At 49.9% G+C, this 20,887-nt stretch overlaps 1 protein-coding gene across 3 annotated transcripts in view; it reads left to right on the plus strand.

Annotated features, from left to right (window-relative positions):
• TP53BP2 (tumor protein p53 binding protein 2) overlaps positions 1–20,887 on the plus strand; it is a 113,952-nt gene that overhangs the window by 25,553 nt on the left and 67,512 nt on the right. For 2 of the 3 annotated variants that reach the window (XM_048225215.2, XM_057315575.1), the window contains one exon: positions 14,745–14,834. The gene's annotated coding sequence lies outside the window, so the exon portion shown is untranslated. Of the gene's footprint in view, positions 1–10,453; positions 10,525–14,744; positions 14,835–20,887 lie in introns of all 3 variants that reach the window. The other variant, XM_057315574.1, reaches the window with a different exon arrangement.

The raw sequence follows: 20,887 nt of genomic DNA on the forward strand, positions 1-20,887 counted from the left end.
TTTTTAAGATTTTATTTATTTATTTTGACAGAGAGAGACAGCCAGCGAGAGAGGGAACACAAGCAGGTGGAGTGGGAGAGGAAGAAGCAGTCTCCCAGCGGAGGAGCCCGATGTGGGACTCGATCCTGGAACGCCAGGATCACGCCCTGAGCCGAAGGCAGCCGCCTAACAACTGCGCTACCCAGGCGCCCCCAGAACTCTTGTTATTCCAATGCTAGATATTCTTTTTTTAACTTTATTTTTTTTTATTTTAATCATAGTGTAGTTAACATTTAGTGGTTTTTTTTTTAAAGATTTTATTTATTTATTCGACAGAGATAGAGACAGCCAGCGAGAGAGGGAACACAAGCAGGGGGAGTGGGAGAGGAAGAAGCAGGCTCATAGCGGAAGAGCCTGATGTGGGGCTCGATCCCAGAACGCCGGGATCACACCCTGAGCCGAAGGCAAACGCTTAACTGCTGTGCCACCCAGGTGCCCCAACATTTAGTGTTATATTAGTTTCAGGTGTACAATAAAGTGATTCAACAATTTTTTTTAAGATTTTCTTTATTTGTTTACTTATTTAGAGAGCATGAGTTGGGGGGGGGAGAGAGAAAGAGAATCTCAGGCATACTCCCTGCTGAGCACAGAGCCTGACTTGGGGCCTGAGATCATGACCTGAGCCGAAACCGAGGGTTGGGTGCTTAACCGACAGAGCACCCAGGTGCCCCAGTGATTCAGCAATTCTCTGCATTATTCCATGCTCTACATGATAAGTGTGCTCTTAATCCCCAGCTCCTATTTCACCCATGCCCCCACCTCCCCCGGTGACCACCTGTTTGTTCTCTTGAGTTAAGAGTCTGGTTTTCTGTGTGTCTCTTTGTTTTGTTCCTTAAATTCCAGATATGCGTGAGATCATATGGTATTTGTCTTTCTCTGACTTATTTCACCTAGTTATACCCTCATATATCTTAGTAGGATACCCTCAGGATCCATCTGTGTTGTTGCAAATGGTAAGATTTCATTCTTTTTTATGGCTGAGTACTATTCCATTGTGTGGAATATTACATATTCCACATATTCTTTATTCATTCATCTATGTGTGGACACTTGGGCTGCTGCCATATCTTGGGTATTGTAAATAAGGCTGCTAAAAACATCAGGGTGCAAGTATTTCTTGAGTCAGTACTTTTGTATTCTTAGGGAAAGTACCCAGCAGTGCAATTGCTGGGTCAGAGGGTAATTCTATTTTTGACGTTTTGAGGACCCTCCATCCTGTTTTCCACAGTGGTTGCACCAGTTTGCATTCCCACCAACAGTGCACGAGGGTTCCCCTTTCTCCGCATCCCCTGTTGTTTCTTGTGTTGTTGATTTTAGCCATTCTGACTGGTGGGAGGTGATGTGTCACTGTGGTTTTGATTTGTATTTCTCTGATAATGAGTGATGTCGAGCGTCTTTTCATGTGTCTGTTGGCCGTTTGTGTGTCTTCTTTGGAGAAGCGTCTGTTCATGTCTTCGGCCCATTTTGTAGTTGGATTTTGTTTTTATTAGTTTTTCTCTTTTTTTAAAGTAATCCTAACACCCAGCATGGCACTTGAACTCACCACCCGGAGATCAAGAGTTGCACGTTCTTCTCACTAAGCCAACCAGGCTCCCCAGTCTCTAAATATTCTTTCTTTCTTTCTTTCTTTCTTTCTTTCTTTCTTTCTTTCTTTCTTTCTTTTTTAAAGATTTATTTATTTAGTTATTTGACAGAGAGAGACAGCCAGCGAGAGAGGGAACACAAGCAGGGGGAGTGGGAGAGGAAGAAGCAGGCTCATAGCGGAGGAGCCTGATGTGGGGCTCGATCCCAGAACGCTGGGATCACGCCCTGAGCCCAAGGCAGACGCTAACGACTGAGCCACCCAGGCGCTCCTATTCTTATTTCTTGAATGCATGGTCTGTCCTCTCATCTTTCTGAGGTTCTTAGTCGTAGTTTTGTGCTGTCTCACTAGCTCTGTGATCTCTGTGGTCTCTGTGTCTTCTGAGTTGTTTTCTTTTCTTTCCATTTTTTCCCCCATGTGTTTGTTGTGATCTGTTTCTCATGCTGGAGATTTTCCTCAGCTGCCTGGTGGGCCTTAGACATCTGCTTGTGTTTCAGACGGTCACCCGGGCAGGCTGTTGGAGACTCCGTGCGTGTGGACGGGGCTTGCTCATGGGCTCCACCAAGCGATGGAGGTGGAGCCACGTCACCGGGGAACCCCTCAGCAAGAGTCTTAGGTCTTTCCTTTTGGACTGGTTTGATTCTGTACAGAAGGATCCAGTAATATGTTCCCAGTAGGAAAGGGGTTGAGCTGAAAGTATTCCCTTACATCCGTGAGCACAGTGTGCCAACCGCCCAACAGAGCCCTTCGTCCAGACAGTGTGTCTCCTACTGATGGGGCGGGGTGGGGGCTGGGGGCCTTCTAGGGATCCCTTCCTGCCTCAGGCTTTTCTTATAGGCTCTTCCAACCTCAACAAGATGAAATCCAATGGGGGCAAACTCTAACGTCCTATACTTGAAATGAAAATTCCAATTAACCCAGAATGTAAGAGGAGGTGCTTCCTGCCCCCTCATGGGAAAAGGACTGAGAGCGATGTAACCGATGATGTAATACGACCGTCCTTCAGATGCTAATCCGTGTGTGGGCTGCATTAAGGGAAGTAGAGCCCTCCCTGTCTCCTCATCCTTCTGTGCCCTGGGGTTGTCTGCTCACATTAGGGCATTTGAACGGACCCTGAGTCCTCGACTTGTCTGCCCTCATTAATCGTGAACCCTGGGCTCGGGCATTTCCATCTAAGACCATCACCACCCTGGCCAGGCTGCGAGGACTGACCCCGTCCAGGAGCCCAATAGTCAGAATTACGGATCAGGTGGAAGGCAGGGATCCATGCAGGTAGAACAGTGTTAAGGAGCATGTGTTGCCACAGGTGGAGACTGGGTCAGGAATCCGGGGAGGCAAGTCACCCTCAAAGGGGCAGGCAAGTCCCCAAACCCAGGCAGATTGAGAACTCAGGCCCAAGGCCAGCACTTGGAACACCGTGACCCTCCTTGCAGGGGCAAATCAGAAATCGAAGAGTGCGTGGGCGTAAGCTTGAAAGTCACTTGTCACTGCAACTATACCTGGTCAGACAGGCTCTGACTCCAGAGAGGGGGAGTTCTGCTTGACCGAATTGGAGAGAGCTTCTGGAATGTCCTACTTCCTCCTAACTGACCATCTAAGGGAAAAACTGGTGATACGCGATACTTTGCAGTTACAGAGCACTCCGGCCAAAGACACCAATCCATTCATTCCCCTAAAATTCAGCGGGGGAGAAGTTTCATTCATGGGCGATAGATAAGAGGCAGTTATGATTACAAATTCCCACCCTACACTTTTGGGAACTGATGGGGCAAAATTCAAAACAGCCTCCCATGTCTGACCATCGGAAACGAGCCTCCGCCCCTCGCGAGGTCCTGTGGTAGCTTCCCGCTCTTTCTCTGTAGGTCAGGGCACCAGTCTTTGCGGCGGGGTGAGGGTCAGGAGGCTGCCGGGGAGGTAACACTCGGTGAGCAACATGTTCAGCGCGTAACCACAGTCGACTACCTGTCAGCGTCGCGTGGCGGGACAGGTGACCCACGGCCAGGCCACCGAGTCCCATGGCTGGAACGGCTGCTGCTCTTACAGTGAACCGCACGGGGATGAAAGGAGACCAGAATGGAAGGCCGACCTCGCCCCCAATAAACCTTCCCATCCCCTTCACTCAGACTCATTTTATTTTCGGGAAGATTGTTCCTCTTGATCCAACCACACAGGAGTCTGTCCCTTAACGTTTTTTGGCAAGACTTGAACGTAATCACCTTATCCTGGGAGCCTCCCTGATTAACCAACAGAGCACAACTGGAGAGAACAGTCAGAGGTCCCGTCATTTAACTGTGCTGAAGAGCAGGCCTCACTTGGAGCCCTAGTTCAGGAAGCTGACCTTGTTTTCTTGAAGATTCTCGGGGAAGGACGTCTGGTAAGCGTGTGAGACGGGCGCTCCAGGATTGGGCTTCGGCGGTCCATCCCCGGGGAGCCTGCCTCTGGAGAGGGTGAAGCCTGGGGCGATCTGCAGAGTCTTTCGGTCTGAAGCGATCCCAGGGACATTCGTTCCTACGGGGGCTGAAGCTGCATGTTGTCCCACTCAATCTTACTACATTTGCAGGACGCTTTCCAAACCAGCACGAGCACATCCGTACAACCGAGGACGGCAGGCGCAGGTGAGGAAACTGAGGCACAGAGCACACTGTCAGACCGTGTTTTGCAGCAAGGACGGGGCTTGTCTCTGGGTGACGAGTTGTCTAGACAGTGGTTTTTGCCGATGGAAGATGCGTGCAGGGCAGCCCTCGGCCCGCCATCGCTCCGCGGGGTGGGAGGGTAAGGTGTGAGGCCGGGGGGCCTGGGGGGGCTCCGTGTGGGCTGCTGCCTGGCAAACAGAGCTATTGCAGGGAGGTTTTTTTTAAATGTTCAGTTAGCCAACATATAGTACATGATTAGTTTTTGATGTATTGCAGAGAGTTTTTTGTGAGAAAGCGTTGTGACTCAGCTTGAACAAATTAAGTAAAAAAAAATAGAAAGAAAGAAAAGAATGAAAAAGAAAGAAAGTTACCTTTAAAAATGATCCAACAGCAGCGAATTTTCACATGCACACTGCTGTTGGGGGGGGGGGGCGGTTGCTTCGGCCCTAACTTCCTGCTCTGTTCCTTCACCTTCTACTTTTCAACACCCTCTGGAAAAGGTGTTGGTTGGGCTCTCTGGGGAGCGAGAATGGACCCACCGTTTGGTCTCGGCTGTCTGCGTCTCCCAGGGGATGCTCAGACTTCCTTTCAGACTTCTGAAGTAATTGCCACATGTTACCTTTTTATCTCTTGACCAACCAATGTGCTTTTGCTCCAATGGGTGTTTGCTTGATGGGTGTAATTTTGGGCCTTATGAGTCAAAACCTTAAAAAGTAGATTTACTGAAATGTCTCTCTCCTTTGTGTCTTAGTCTGTATTCTGCATAGCATATTGTTGGAGATTTAAAAAAAAAATCATGATCTAAAAGTCTTGTCCTAAAAGTAAGATTAACAGTAATAACACGAGATAGACTTTCTCATCACTGTTGAAAGATGCGTCCAAATTTTGCAAACAAAGCCAAGGTTGCTGCTCTCGTTGTCTTGGGAAATGGACCATCAGAGCCTCCGTGCTGGGATGGGATGTCCGCCTTTGCTGGGCGTCATTCAGACCCCAGGCTGAACCTCACTTCGGGTCTCATTTGTCCCAGGCCCCTCGCCTCGGTTCCTTGACCTGTGCGCTTACTGTAGACGCAGTTGGCTTTGAAAGCCTGCAGGACTCTCTCTCCTTAGCACAAGCGCCCAGATGATTTCCTATAATACTTCTTGCAAAAACGAAATTAGACTAAAAAGCGAACCCGCCTTTTTCAAAAATGAAAGACTGAAATCCAAGTGGCTCACAGCGGAGAAACATTTATGAGCTGCGGACAAAGTTATGTAACAGCCAATGAATGTTAGTGGACATGAGTCCCTAGATTCTCCGTGAAAGTCAAGGAGTTTGCCCCTGGAATCAGGTACCCAACACCCCAGATGAGATGGTTTGGAACAGGAAGGCCTCCAGTCCCCCACAACAGGAGCTGAGGAAACAGCCTTCCCTTCTCCGGGTCCAGGCCTTCACCTGGCAGCTTCCCTGTCCTGTGAGTTGGTTTCTCACTCTTGGAACCCCCGCCACATGGGGAGAAAGCACAGGCCACACGGAGACGGTGCTTCCATGTCCCAGCGGTGGTCCCAGCTGATGGCAAGATCAGCTGCCAGACTCGTGAGGAGGGGTGACTGCAGGTGATGCTGGCCCCACTCAGCGATCCTTCCAGCTGACGCACAGCCATCATGGACAGACACAGATCCTTCTTCTGGGCCCTGCCGGAATTTCTGTCCCATGGACTTGGTCTGTGTCACGAAATAGTCATTTTACGACCCATGGCTTGTGAAGTCCTGGATGACTGGAATCAGGTGTTCAGTGCTGGCTGGCAGGTGTAACTTCCTTCAGGGCCTGGACTAGAACTTTCTGTGATGATGGGAGCGCTCCACATATGTGCTGTTCCCCCAGTGTTGTCCAGCACATGAGATGTGGCCACTGCAATGGAAGAGCTGAATTTCAAATTATTATTTTTTTAAAAGATTTATTTATTTATTTGAGAGAGAGAGAGGCTGAGCGTGCATAAGCAGGGGGAGCGGCAGAGGGAGAAGAGGGCTCCTAGCTGAGCAGGGAGCCTGACTCAGGACTCGATCCCAGGACCCTGAGATCATGACCTGAGCCGAAGGCAGTTGCTTCACCAACTGAGCCACCCAGGCGCCCCCCCATTATCTTTCATTTAAAGTGTAAGAGCCGCACAGAGCTAGTGGCTAGCGTATTTAGCAGTATAGGTCTACACATCGGCGGTGAGCTGCTTACAGCAGGATCACACCTGCCTGATTAACATTCAGCATTTTTTACTTTTTATACAAAGTAGATTCTATGCCCAACGTGGGTCTTGAACTCACGACCCTGAGATCAAGAGTCATAGTGCTACTGACTGAACCAGCCAGGCACCTCCTGCTTTAGCATTTTTTAGATCAAGCTTTCATTGCCCCTAGATTTAAAAATTGGCATGAAAGACACTGAAGCCAGCGGACTCCTGCCCCGTCTTAGTCTCCCTCCCCGAGGTACCCACGCTCCCTTCAGTTAGGCGATGCTTCTGAGGTTCACCTCTGTATAAAACGAGCATTCTAAACTGTTAGGTTTCGGTTTATTGATTTTGGACCTTCTCTCAGGATTTTCTGTGATGATGGATGAAAGTCAGTGAATATAGGGAATGGAAGTAGAAAGATAGGATCCAGTCTTTTTAGCTTCACAAATCATGGTCCCATCTCCTACTGTGTTCAATTTCTATTACCACACATTTGGAGGCTTCAGACAACCCAAATGCATTCTCTTACCGTCCTCTGGATCAGCGGTCCAACAGAAGGCCGAGTGGGCTGCCATCAGGGTGTCCGCAGGGCCGTGTCCTTCCTGGGGGCCTGGGGGGGAGCCTTGCCCAGCTTCCCGAGGCTGCTGGAATTCCCTGGCTCGTGGCCTCTCCTCCACCTTCAGAGCCAATCAGAGGGCATCCCTCCCCCTGTTCTCCTGGGGGCCCATCCCCCTCGACTCTACACATGCTGGAGAAATCCTCTCGGATTTTGAGGGCCATGTGATGAGATCGGGCCCACTCAGGTAGTCAAGACGTCTCCCTGCCTCAAGGCCCTGACCTCAGTCACATCCTTTTTTTTTTTTTTTTTTTTAAGATTTTATTTATTTATTCGACAGAGATAGAGACAGCCAGCGAGAGAGGGAACACAAGCAGGAGGAGTGGGAGAGGAAGAAGCAGGCTCATAACAGAGGAGCCTGATGTGGGGCTCGATCCCACAACGCCAGGATCACGCCCTGAGCCGAAGGCAGATGCTTAACCGCTGTGCCACCCAGGCGCCCCCCTCAGTCACATCCTTGAAGTCCCTTCGCTACGTCAGGCCCCTGCGTTCATGCACATGTTGTGGGGCATAGGACAGGGGCATCTCTGGGGGCTGCTGTTCCTCTCCCTGGTATGCGGGGTCGGTGTGATGAGTAACTTAGAGAGACTCTGTGCCGGTGAGTTTGTGGGGTGACCACGCTGGTTCCGTAAGGCCTGTGCACCTGGCTGGGTGTGGATGTGGCTGCGTGGCACGGGTCAGGCGGCTGCGGGCCCCGCGGGGAGGCCGGTCTCCGCTCTGTGAGATTTGTGCCAGACGTGCTGTAAACAATCCTGCTTCAGTGGCTCCTCACTGACGTCAAGCGAGCCTTGTTCCCACATCGTGACCCAGTGCTTGGTACACACCAAAGGCTTGTTGACTGCGTGAGCTGAGGATCTCGCCCTGACCATGGAGAGCCCGGTGCAAGCCTCCTCCCTGGGGTTACAGACGCAGGAGTGACGGTCTCTAGGGCCAGTCCTGACCCTGTGGAGGGGCATTTGACCTTGAAGATCAACACTCCAGGCCCGTTCCCGAGGCACCCTGGCTTCTAGGCTGCAGGAGCCCGTGAGCTGGTTTTGCTGACTGGTTCCATGTGGTCGCTGATGTGCTTAAGTCTGCCTGGCATCCTCGCCATCCTGACCTGGGTATTTGCCTTCTCCCTGTCAGTGCTGTCCTACCCCAGGGATCCAAGTCTGCCCTAGAGCCACACTCTGGTGACTGGTGCCCCAAAACCAGCGACACCACCTGATGCTAACTCCCTGGATTTCTGGGTGTCCCAGGTAGGGCTTCACCTGCTTTGCGGGGCCCCCGTGGCATCGTGTGAGTGCCTGGTTACTAACTGCGAGGTCGTATCCCACCTGAGCCGTCGCTCTGCCCTTCCTGGAGGCTGTCTTCTCTTAGACAAGACGCCGCCCTCCTGCCTGCTGCTGGTGACGTGCCACGCACCTGTCACATTCTAGCTGACGGTCCAGTGCAGGTCCCTGGAGTGAGCGATAGAGGGTCCAAGCTACCTATCCTGCTGCTGCGCGAAGCCTACACTGCAAGGTCAGGCCTCCAAGTGAGAGAAGTGTGGTCATACTCAAAACAGGTGCAGCCCTGAGCACAAACAGAGCGTGACTCATGCGCACGGCAGCAAAGGGTACGTTTTCTGTTTCGGTGAATCATTTATGGGTTCTCCATAATGACAGAACAAACAGAACAGTGTCCAAAGGAGTGTGAACCTTCTGTAAGGCTGGTTTCATGTGCTTCCAACAGTTTTATTATTTTCGGGCCACTGCGAGTTTCTCGGGGGGTTGCAGGGACCTGGTCTCCGCTCCCTCCCACCCCCCCTTGCATTCCCTGCATTTTGCTTCTCCACACCTGGGGTGGATCTGGTTTTGTTGTTGTTGTTGTTTTGTTGTTGTGTATTTTTTTCTGGAGCGGATTTTGAACGGTATTACTCAGAAAGCAGCGCAGGCGTCCATGTGTCTGACATAGAAACCTACTTTCAGCCTGGACTCCCGTCTACACCTTCGTTTTCCTCTCAAAGGAAGCAGAGTATACAGTCTCCTGCCATCGCCCCAGCGGGGGCCCAGCAGGGAGCAGCAGGGCTGAACCCCAGAGGATTCTTGCAGAGACACTCGAGTCGGGGAGGGGGTGGGGGACAGAAATGGTAACTAGCTGGGGGTATTTTGTATGGCGGGTGTGAGGGGGGGACTGCCCTATTGGGGACCTCAGTTGAACTTCAAGTTGGCGTTGAACAAAGTGATTAAAGGTAGCGCTCCCCCTGCCGTGGACGAGAATCTCTCTCCCTCTGCCCCTCTCCCCCAATAAGTAAAATAATAAAGTCTTTAAACAAGTCTTTAAAATAATAAAATAAATAAAAGTTTATTCTTTTTTGTTTTTAAGCCCCAGATGTGGGCCTCAAACTCACCACCCTGGGATCGAGAGTCACACGCTCCAAGGACGGAGGCGGTCAGGTGCCCAGACACACCCGATTTTAGCTCCTGGCCCCTCCACAGAGTAGTTTTGAGTCCTCGTGATGTTTTCCCTCCGTACCTCAGTTTCCTCATTTGTAAAACCATGGGTGTCATAACAGCACATGTCTCGGAGGATTGTTACTAGAATTGTGTTGGGGTAGCATGAGAAGCTTCGCTCCCTGCTTCCTGTGTAAGCACCCCCGTCTCATCAACTGTGTTTGTGAGTGCAGACCAGCAAGCCTCCCCTGGCCCGCGGGTCCGGTGCTCGGGGATGACCTGGGAGAACCCGGAGGCACGTCGACACCTGCATTCTTGGAAGAGCATAGCCTTGCCGGGTCTGCACGGACAAAGACTCGAATCCTGACAGCGAGTATGACCGCGCCACCTGAAAATGAAAACTCCTGTGAGAGCTGCGGGCAGACTCCCTCCTTGCTCACTCACGTGAAAAACCCATCAGCACACAGAAGGAGAGGGCCTGAGTCTTGAATGTTCTCCTATTTTTGCTCTTTCTCCTTTCTTTCTTTTTTTAGAAATAATTTCAAACCTACAGAAGAGTCACGGAACTAGCGCACAGAGGGGCACCTGGCGGGTTCCGTCCGTGGAGCGTGCGACTCTGGATCTCGGGGTCATGGGTTCAAGCCCCACATTGGGTGTTTGTTTAACTTAAAAAAATAAAAACGTAAAAAAAAGAGTAGTGCACAGAAACTGCACAGTTGACCCCACTTTTGAACATTTTGTGCATTTGCTTTATCACTCACTCCCTCTCCCTCTCTATATTCATATCATGTTCTCCCTCAACTACTTGTGCTCCTTTACTTCAAAATACCGTGGCAATGACCTCCGAGAACAAGGACGTTCTCTTGTATAACAGGTCAATTCTAAAATCCAGGCAATTTCACCGTGATGCGATATTGTTACCTCCTGTACGGTCCCTAATATAAAGTCTGCCTCTTCTGTCGACAGTGTCCTCGAATCTGGAGCAACAGCTCTGCCTTCGCTGCTCTCCCATGACCGTGTTGTTTTTAAGAGTAGAGGTCAGTAGATTTGTAGAATGTCACTCAGTTCGGGTCTGGTTTTTGTTTCCTCAGGATTATATTCCTGTTGTGCGTGTTTGGCAAGAAGAGCGCGTCCTTCCTGGTGCGTTCCCCCTGCAAACTCAGGTTACCCGTTTGTCCCGCTACTGGTGACAGTAACTGTTGTCTGGGGTTTTGATCATTGACGAGCACAATAAGAACGGAGGGAACAAAGAACAGCCCATGTGTTGGAATCCAGTTAAGACTTTTATTTAGACGAATGCCATCCATGTTCCTAAGTGTTTTGTGTCTCTGTTCTCAGGGTGTTTTGTTAATAACACCTTAATAAACGTGTGTTGCCCGTTTTCTAATTTTCAGTGAGTTTGGAAAAATTGGGCAGTTGTCATGCTGGCACATATGGATTCAGAGAATTTAGACAGTTTCCTGACTGGGCGCACACAGACCCAGGCTGGGAGAAGATGGGCTGGTGGACGGATGGGGGCCCCCCTTGGAGCATGCGGGTGCCAAGGCCGATGGGGTGGCAGAGGGGCACTCTGGTCTTGGGACTCATCAAAGCCAGAGATGGACCTAACGGCTTCCCCTCTGGTGTGACTGGTCCCTGCCATTCTGTCCCAGACTTCTGGTCTGCTGGTCTAAACTCACGAGAAGGACAGGTACTAGGGGCCTGCTAGGACCCACTTACCGCCATGGCAAATCGATGAGCAGTGCTCAGCTGAGTAATCGGGAAGCTAAGTTCGGCAGAAAGGTAGTCAAAGGGGAGCTAGGGGAGGCAGGAGTCAGCACCCACAGGTCCTCCCGAGAGACACGTTCCTCACCTTTGCAGTGACACCCGGGTCATGCCAGGGGGCGTCACCTGGGGCTCTTCCTTCAGGCAGCCAGGTCCCCCTGTGAACGGCACTAATAACAACACTAGCAAAAACAGACCTGAAACTGAATGATATAAATTGCCCAAACTCCCCCAGAGGACAATCAAGAGTTGACTGAATGGTGGAATGAACAAGACATTAAATAAAGAGACAGTGAGACATAGTGTGTGTTTATCTTTGTGAATCAAGCACCCCTTTATTTTTTGTTAATAATGATCTGCATCGCTGTGTTCCTGGAGAAGCATGAGGGGGTGTGTGCCGGGGTGTGGCGATGGTCTTCCAGTCTCTAGGCACTGGGTCATGATCACGCACATGCCATGGTGACACACCCGCAGCTGGCATTTCAGAGGAAAGACGGCGATATCCTGTTGATTGGGGGGGGGCTGAGAGGAGGCATGACCGAGAACCTTGGCAAAGACGGAGAGGAAGTAATAGAATTTGCAGGAAACAGTGAGATGAACCAGGAGCCAGTGAAGGTGCTTTTGTGCGCATGCAAAGCTGACTAATGAGAAGTGGGGGTCCTTGCCAAGTCGTGCACCTGACTTCCGGAATCGAGGCTGTGCTTCTCAGCGTAGCCAGCAGGTGGCCTTAACTCCCTCGCGAGCACCTGGCAAGAGCAAGTCTAGGGCCCGGCCAGCTGGTCTCCCTGCGAGGAAGGTGGGGACATCAGTAATCCTACCCCTGTGTTCTTTCCTGGGCCAGTGCTGACCTGCTCCTGTGCCGGGCTGCTCCTCCTTGCTGTGTTATAGTGCCTGCCAGAGGGAGCGGCTAGTTTCTGAGCTCTGGGACACACCAACGCACACTTTGTTACAAACAGCTGCCGCTCCCCCAAATTCATTTTCTCCTTGTGATAATGTCTCCACGTAGACTTTCTATAATTGTAACCAGTGTGTATCTACTATTGGGTATTCTGCTTTTCATTCAATGTTATTTCACCTGTTAGCATTAGCGTGGTCTCTATCTGTATATTTTATTTTATTTGTTTATTTATTTATTTATTTATTTGTTTATTTATTTATTTATTTTAAAGATTTTATATATTCATTTGACAGAGAGAAACAGCCAGCGAGAGAGGGAACACAAGCAGGGGGAGTGGGAGAGAAAGAAGCAGGCTCCCAGCAGAAGAGCCTGACGTGGGGCTCGATCGCAGAACTCCAGGATCACGCCCTGAGCTGAAGGCAGACACTTAATGACTGAGCCACCCAGGCACCCCCTCTATCTGTATATTTTAGAAAGCAAAATAAAGTTTCAACCTACTTCACATGTTTCCATTATTATAAATAGCATTGATATGAAATGGGGGTTTTGGACACCAAAGTAGAAGGATCAAAGAATGATTTGTTTATATATTGTTATATATTCCCAGGTAGCTTTATACACTTTCCCTAAAAGCCTTTAACTCCCAATAAAAAATAAATTGCTGGTGCTGGAATCTTGATAAGTTGAAATGCTCCCTGCCCTCCCCCCCCAGCAGGTGCCCCTTGCTCCCTTCTCTGTGAGGGGCTTGCTTGAGAACAGCAAGTAGGATGGGATCCTCGGGGTCTCCCGGCAGGTGCGTGTCAACGTTGTTTGGGAAAAGTGCTCAGACACCATCTGAATGTGCAGAATCATCTCATAAACTCCAGTTTTATCTGTTTTCATCTTTGATAGTGTTATGTTTTCTGATGTTGCGCGAGCCTCTATCTCTTCCATTAGTGACGGGGTCAGTCGTCCCCTGCAACGGGACCTGCGTGTGCTTACGTGTCTGAAGACGACCCAGCAGCTATGACTGCCCGTCAAGGAAAAATGAGCACCAACTTTGTTTTTAATATTTTGTTGGAGGTTGTGTTTTTTACACATATGTTCCCCATTTTTAATCTTCACTTAAACATTTTAAGTTGTGGCGCGCGTGGGTGGTGCAGTCGGTTGAGCATCTGACTCTTGGTTTCGGCTCAGGTCATGATCTCAGGGTCCTGGGATCGAGTCCTGCATACGGCTCTGAGCTCAGCTTGGAGCCTGCTTCTCCCCCTCCCTCTGGTCCTCCCACTCGTGTGCGCGTGTTGTCTCTCTCTCAAATAAATATATAAATCTTTTAAAAAAGTTTTTTAAAGTTGCATTTTTCTTGTGAAGAAGCTGTTTTGAAATTAAATAATTACTTTTAAGTAAGTTAATAAAATCTGAAAAGCTCAGCAGAGCACAAGTAATAAGTGTCCACCTCCATCAAGTCTCCCAATTTCCTTCCCAGAAGCAAACAGTCATTTTTTTTATTATTCCCCAGATCTGTTCGTTGTACAAAGTGTACATATTTTTATATTTAGATGTGCGCTTCTGTTTTAAAGCACTGAGAGTAGTTGCAGACACACCATGTTAGTACCTTGCCTGTTTTTAATCTTCACAACGCATCTTGGAGACGTTTCCGCATCAAGAGGTGTGTGTGGTCTCCTTGTTGTAACAGGTGCACAGCATCTCAGGCGTGGATCTGCCACCACTGGGCCAACGGCCTGCTTTGGGTAGGCATTCCAGTTATTTCCAAACTCTGGTTGCTACAAGTAGCAGTGCAGTGTAATCCTGGTTTCACATCCACTAGTGGGCGTGTCCGTAACGTAAATGCTTAGAAGAGGAATTGCTGGGTCAAAGTATCTGAATTTGGAATTTGATCGCTATTTGCAATTTTCCCCACAGTTTTTAACTTACATGTTCAGCATTATGAATGAGGTCAAACTTTTTTTTCATTTTTTTTTTTTTACGTAAGTTCTTACGCCCGGCTTGGGGCTTGAACTCACCACCCCAAGATCAAGAGTCCCATGCTCCATCGACTGAGCCAGGCAGATGCCCCTTTTGATACATTAAGAAGCCGTCTGTCTTTTTTTTCTGAGAAATACCTGTTTTTGTCCTTTGTGTTTTATTGGTTTTAAACAATTGATATATAGGAGTTCTTTATGTATTAAAGAAACTAGCTCTTAGTCTGTGTGTTATAAATGTTTTCTTCTGTTTTTCCTTTTGTCTTTGTCCATTATATTTTCCTGTGGAATTTTTAAAGATGTAGGGGCGCCTGGGTAGCACAGTCGTTAAAGCGTCTGCCTTCGGCTCAGGGCGTGATCCTGGCGTTCTGGGATCGAGTCCCGCATCGGGCTCCTCCGCTGGGAGCCTGCTTCTTCCTCTCCCACTCCCCCTGCTGTGTTCCCTCTCTCGCTGGCTGTCTCTCTGTCACATAAATAAATAAAATCTTTTAAAAAAAATAAAGATGTAAAATTAAACGTGCAATTAAAATATGTACACGTGTACCTTCTGTGTGTCACAAGTCTGTGTTATCATCCACATGTGACGTCATGAGTATTTCCTCACCTGCCTGATTGTCCCTCCCTCTTCCCGCAGAAAACCCTGTTCCCGAAACGCTGTCCTACAACACACAAAATAGTCTCATCCCTAGGTCACCAGTGCAACTACTGAAAATGAACCTACCAGGTAAGGTTCAATAGTTCTTTCCAGTTCTTTTTGTCCTTTGAATATGTCCCACTAATTGGTGTGTGATTTATTTGAAAAAATTTATGGAATCAATTTTTTAAATATAATTTCATTTATAAATCTTTTTAATGAAAATGCCATCTGGACTTTGTGTCATACTTAGGATAGCTTCTCCCACTAAGATTATATAGAACTTTCTCCATGTTTCTCAAAGTACTTTAAATTTTTATTTTACATCCAGCTAATGCAAGAAATACAGAATGTAATAGGCCAATAGAGTATTAGAACAGTTTATTTTTTTAGAGGATTTGTATTTATTTCTTAGAGAGAGAGAGAGCATGAGCAGGGCAGGGGGAGAGGGAGAAGCAGGCTCCCTGTTGAGCAGGGAGCCTGATGTGGGGCTCGATCCCAGGACACCGGGATCATGACCTGAGCCGAAGGCAGATGCTTAACTTACTGAGCCACCCACGCATCCCAGGAAGCATGTTTTCTTGAATGTTCTAGGTCAAAACCATTTTGGCATGGTGGTTTAGAACTTGGGCCCTTTCTCGCTTTTTGTGAAGTTGGTTTATGGCCCCGGGAGGAGCCTCCTGTACTTATTCCTGGCCGGTCATTATGGAATTCTGGCCTGGATTTAATATTAGATCTTGTCTCCACCCCACGTCCCCAGGCCGCGGGGATTTGCTCTTTCTGTTTATGGGTCCAGTGAAGGCCTAAGTAGCGATCCCAGTCAACCCGTCACATAAACAAAAAGTGATGAATGATTTTCAACTGAAAGGGTATCTGTGATGAGAAGTCACCACATTGAGCAGAGGGGAGGCCCAGCTGCGGGAGAGAAAGAAGATGAACCATCCTTTTCCATCTTGGAGCAGTCACGGTCACAAAAAGGGCCTCTGGCAACTGGCCTCCCCACTCCAGGCTGGGGGGGGGCCTCAGAGCTGGCGTGTGGGTCTCCGGCTCCCTGCCCTTTACACACAAACCTTATTTTAGACGTCACTTTTAGTGTCTTTCTGCAGATCAAAGTGGCAGCCGCTGAGCTGGGCCTGTGGCTGCTGGCTCATTAGTCAGACCAAGCATTTTTTTAAAGTTCATTTTTTATTTTTCATTTTTAAGCCATCTCTACACCCAGCGTGGGGTTGAACACGGAACCCCAAGATCAGGAGTCGTACACTCCACGTACTGAGCCAGCCAGGCGCCCCAGACCAAGCATTTTTATCATACGGGGCTCTACATTTAGCGTGTATAAAATGTATTTTATTTTTTTTAAAGATTTATTTATTTATTTTGGAGAGAGAGCGCGAGCAAGTAGGGGGAGGGGCAGAAAGAGAGATAGACAAGCAGACTCCACACTGAGCAAGGAGCCCGACACTTGGGGCTCGATCCCAGGACCCTGAGATCATGACCTGAGCCGAAATCAACTGAGCCACCCAGGCACCCACAAAATGTATTTTATTTATGTGAACAATATATTTCACTTGGTTCGTAGAGTGTTTACTGATACTGACAACTGGGATCTGTTAAAAACGAGGTTCTCGATAACCATTCTGGTTTGCGTAATTACAAGAAAGACTACAAAAGAGCATTCTGATGTGCTCACTTCACAAAAATAGACTTGTTTTTTCATGCCTAAATTTGGAGCTAAGTAACTGGGTGACTGTCTAGGGACTTCTCCCCTGAATGGCCGAGACACCCTTCCTTCTCTGACCGGCAAGAACTACTCAAAACCCGCCTCCAGAGTGAGATCATTCATCTAGTCCACAAAATACTTAGAATGTGTTGTGGCCAGTGGACCATGCCTCCAGGCCGCGAGGGATCCAAAGAAAAATTCAAAATAAAACCTAAGTTTAGCAGGCTTGAATTCTCCTACGTGGAAAGGCGTTAAGCCAAGTCCCCAGAAACCTGTGAAGTTACAATGGCAAGTGTCTCGGGCGCGGTCGCGGTCGGGATGGGTCAGGTGTGGGGTCCAGGAGGGGGCTGCTGCTTGCTTGAAAGCATTCCTGGAAGAAGTGGCATCCATGCCGGCTGGGGGCAGATGGGGAGGCCTCGGACACGCGGGATGGAGGGCAAGGGTCTCCTTGCACCAGAGGGACCTGGAAGGGTCTTTCAGCCTGAGCTGAAAATGGAAAAGTCTTCTGTGAGAATCAGAACTCTCAGAAAGGGGAAGCAAGAGGACGCTCATTGGTAGGAGCCAGGAGAGGGTCGGGGGTGTGTGTGTGTCAAAGGGTGATGAGGTTGCAGGGTCCTAGATGCGACCGACGGCGAGACAGGTGGCTGTTGGGGCTTTCACATCCCAGGATATGAGCCAGGGTCTGAGAGGGGGCTGCTTGGCACACGTTCGGGGACGTGAGTGGCTCCGTCCAGTAACAATGACATGGGCGGAACCAAGAGGCGGCTACATGGATGGGGTTGTAGGGTGAGATGGTGCAGGACCTTGATCGCCAGGCTAAGGACTCAGGACATTTTTGTCTGAAGGCAGTAAGATTCCTTTAAAGGCAAATCTGACATGTGCCGGGAAGACTGTTCTGCCCACACCTTTGGCTCTTTGGAAGGTTCTCGCAGCCAGAAGTACTCATTAGCGGCCACTTTCTGCCGTCATCCCCCTGGGAGGGACAGAGTCCTGCTTCGCGGTTCCTCACGGTCTGCGTCCCCACCCCAGGGCTCAAGTGAGGAAGAGGACCAACCGGCTGGGCGCTTTCCTGGCAGCAGGCGAGGGGGTTCGAGCCGCACCCTGGTTGAACTGGGAGGCAGCAGGTGGCGTCTGTGGGCTGGAAGCCACAGCAGAGCCAGGAGGACTGTCACGAGGGAGCAGAGGGTGGGACAGGACAGCCACGGACAGCCTGACGGCCACAGCCTGAAGGCTTGAGAGCAGGGGAGAGCCAGGTAATCAGGTCTGCCTCGAATCGCCCGGGGCCTTGTCTGCAACTTCTGCCTGCAGGTGGGAGCCGTGGCCGAGACTTGGGTGATGTTTGGAGCACCTGATTTTGGCTCCTGATGCAGAGATATGTAAATATGGTGGTGAAGCAGGTGGAAGACAGAACGAACACAGACACACGTGTCATATGTGTGTCTACACACATATAAACATATGTTATGTACTTAGTCCATGGTTGGCAGAAGGGAAACAATGAGGTATTTTTTTGTGGGCAGCCAAAAACTTAAAAAAGATTTCCTGGGGGCCCCTGGGGGGCTCGGTCGGTGAAGTGTCTGGCTCCGATCATGATCCCAGAGGCATCGGGCTCCCTGCTCAGCGGAGAGCCTGCTTCTCCCTCTCCCTCTGCTGCTCCCCCTGCTTGTGCTCTCTCGCTCTCCATCAAATAATAATAAAAAAAAAAAAACCGATTTCCTAGCAAGGCCTTCATAAACGGTTCCTTAGGACACAGGTGTGACTTCTAAGCACCCTGATGTATAAAGGGTTTTTTTTAAAGGGGAGGGCGAGGGTGTCACTGATGGGAATCCAGTGAGTCACACGCAGCCCAGTGGCACCTCTGAGGGGCCCCTGAGCTCAGGGCTCAGCTCAGTCCTTGGATTTTTAGATCCAGCACCTGGGTTTTCTTTGTCCACCTAGGGACAGACTTATGCTCATTAGAATTCCAGCAGAATGATTCGTAAGAGGGGTTTTCCTTTCCAGCGACTGGAATGCCTAGGTTTCCGGTCCATGCCCACAGGAGGGGAGTTACCGTGACCTGTGCTAGAAGGGCTCCTGGTGACAGCAGCATGCATCAGAAGGCCATTTCCAGAGCATAGAACACAGTCAAGAAAACATGGCGCTGGGCGTACTTCCGCCATGTTCTGTAAGCCTGCCAGACAGCCTCTTCTCAGCAGAGGCTACTTCTCCACGGACATGCAGGGTCTTGGATGGAGAGAGATGCTACTGGCTTCACTTCCCCCTGGATCCATGTGTTCTTCCCAGCTCACGTCCTCTCTGACACTTGGGTCTTTTGATGGCTTTAGTATCGCCAATGGAAGCTGTAGTCAAGGGCTATTTCTGTTGACTGGCCCACGAGGCAGGTCCCACGTTCAGAATTTGAGGAGTGGATTCCTGTCTTAGCCCATAGTGTTGATTAAACCAGGAGTTTGGGAAGGAGTTCGGCTTCTCTGAATTTTTCCCACGTTGACAAATGTGTTATTTGTGTTGGGAAATCAACATGACCTGCTTCCCAACAGCCTCGGCTGTTCTCTCTCTGCAGCTCCGGTAAGAGAGGATAAGCCAGACAGATGGAACATTCTAGAGGCTACACAAACTCCTCCAACACACCTTGTGTGCCTGTCCACTGATGTGCTAGGAAGAGCAGGCCTGGATGCTCTTGGGAGCACGGCTTCCACTGTGTGTCTTTAGCTCCTGATGAACCCCTAACCTTGAATGACCTCTGGCTCCGCCATGTTGTAGGCTTGTGTGTATATGTGAATGTCTTCCCCAAGAAAATGTTAGAAATTGCATGGTGGGGATCCCCTCCCAGGCAGCAGGGAGGGAGCCCTCAGGGGGCACTGGCTCATCCTGGAGGCCGGAAGGAGGCATGCTCAGGGGGCCAAAGTGTCTTCGGGGTTGTTGGCCGATATGTGGGTGAGGACCAGATAGGGTGAGTCATCTCAGGAAATGGAATACTGTGCACACTCGTGTTAGGGTTGACTTTCTAGTATTGATCCATGAGGATTTAGCAAACTGTTTGCCTCTGCTCTTCTGGAAGATAAACACGGAAAACCCCATGTGATCACAAGGATGAGGTTAAGGGTCATTGACCAAGGGGAAATAGTGCCAGCCTGTCCTCTCCTTCGTGGCACGCCACTCTTGAGGTGCCAAGCCTGCAGGGGTCAGGATGACGAGTAGAAAGAGCGGGATTTGGAAGTGATGAGGCCAGGGTTTCAGCGACAGCTCCGTCACTGACCGGGCTCAGATGGCTGTCCCTTCTGGAGGGTTGGTGTTTACCTCTGCAGAATGAAGTCTAACAAAGCTCGTGGAGTCACTGCAAGGATTTAATACAATAATGTGGTCAAAGTGCTCAGTAAACTGTAAGCGCTCAAGAAGTGAGAGCACTCAGTATCTGACCTAAAATGACACTTTGTTTTTCAAGGCAGCTAAGAGGAAAGACACTCGATGAGACTCAGGGCTTCTTCTTCGGTTCCGTTGGCGTCTGGGGTCCTAGGTGTCGTTCCTCTTTCCACATAATTGAGGTGAAGTTATAAAGCCGCAGTTTTGCTGGAAGCTCAGAAGAGACACACTGTTTGTTCTTGTTGTTTGTTTGCGGGGGAGGATGAGATAAGATCTTGCGTCCTTCTGCCCAGGGAAGCGAGCTGTACGTAGGTTCTAGAAGATTGTGAACGGTGAGGTGCCGAAAATGTCAGACAGAATCCCACGGGGCCGAGGCCCGGGAGGCGGTGTGACCGCCACAGGCAAAGCCACCAATGGGGCCCGTGCGGGTGTGTGACATTTTAGGAGCTGCTGATGGCGTCTGGGGCTTGGTCCGCACCCCCCGCCCCTCTACAGAAACAGCAACTGGCATTTTTGACTCCGCGGTTTATGATAAAGGAAGTGGGTATAGGACGGAGAATACGAAGTTCGTGATGGTGTTGATGACGGTGTTGATGTTGGTGTAAATGCTGGTTCAAGGACCTCACACGTTAAACATTTCCACGCTTGCCCCTTCCTGCCGTGCCCCACGGGTTTAAAACCTCGGCATGCCCTTGGGCTCTTCCCTCGCTGTGCCCGTCACATCCCAGAGGCGCTGTCCGCAGCCCAGGCATGTCTGTGTCCCTTCCTCATCCACTCCACCAGCCTGGGTTGGGTGCTCTTTGCCTGGGTGTATCAGCGTGGATTTTCCCTGAAGCAGAGCCTGATATAAGGACCTGCTGGGGAGGGGACAGAGGGATGGGGAGGAGGACAAGTGTTACCGAGGGTCCACACTGCTTGGGGCAATGCAGATGTCATTCCACTGGGACCTTTCAGGAAACGTAAAGATGCCTCCAGAAGACAGACCTGTATTGGGTGCTTCTGTCCCCTATCACTGAGGGGAACCCTGCACTTGCCTGGGGCCTGGTGGGTGCTGGAAGACCCTGCC

The sequence above is a fragment of the Ursus arctos genome, unplaced genomic scaffold (genome assembly GCF_023065955.2).
Source record: "Ursus arctos isolate Adak ecotype North America unplaced genomic scaffold, UrsArc2.0 scaffold_2, whole genome shotgun sequence".
In the NCBI taxonomy this organism is placed as follows: Eukaryota; Metazoa; Chordata; class Mammalia; order Carnivora; family Ursidae; genus Ursus; species Ursus arctos.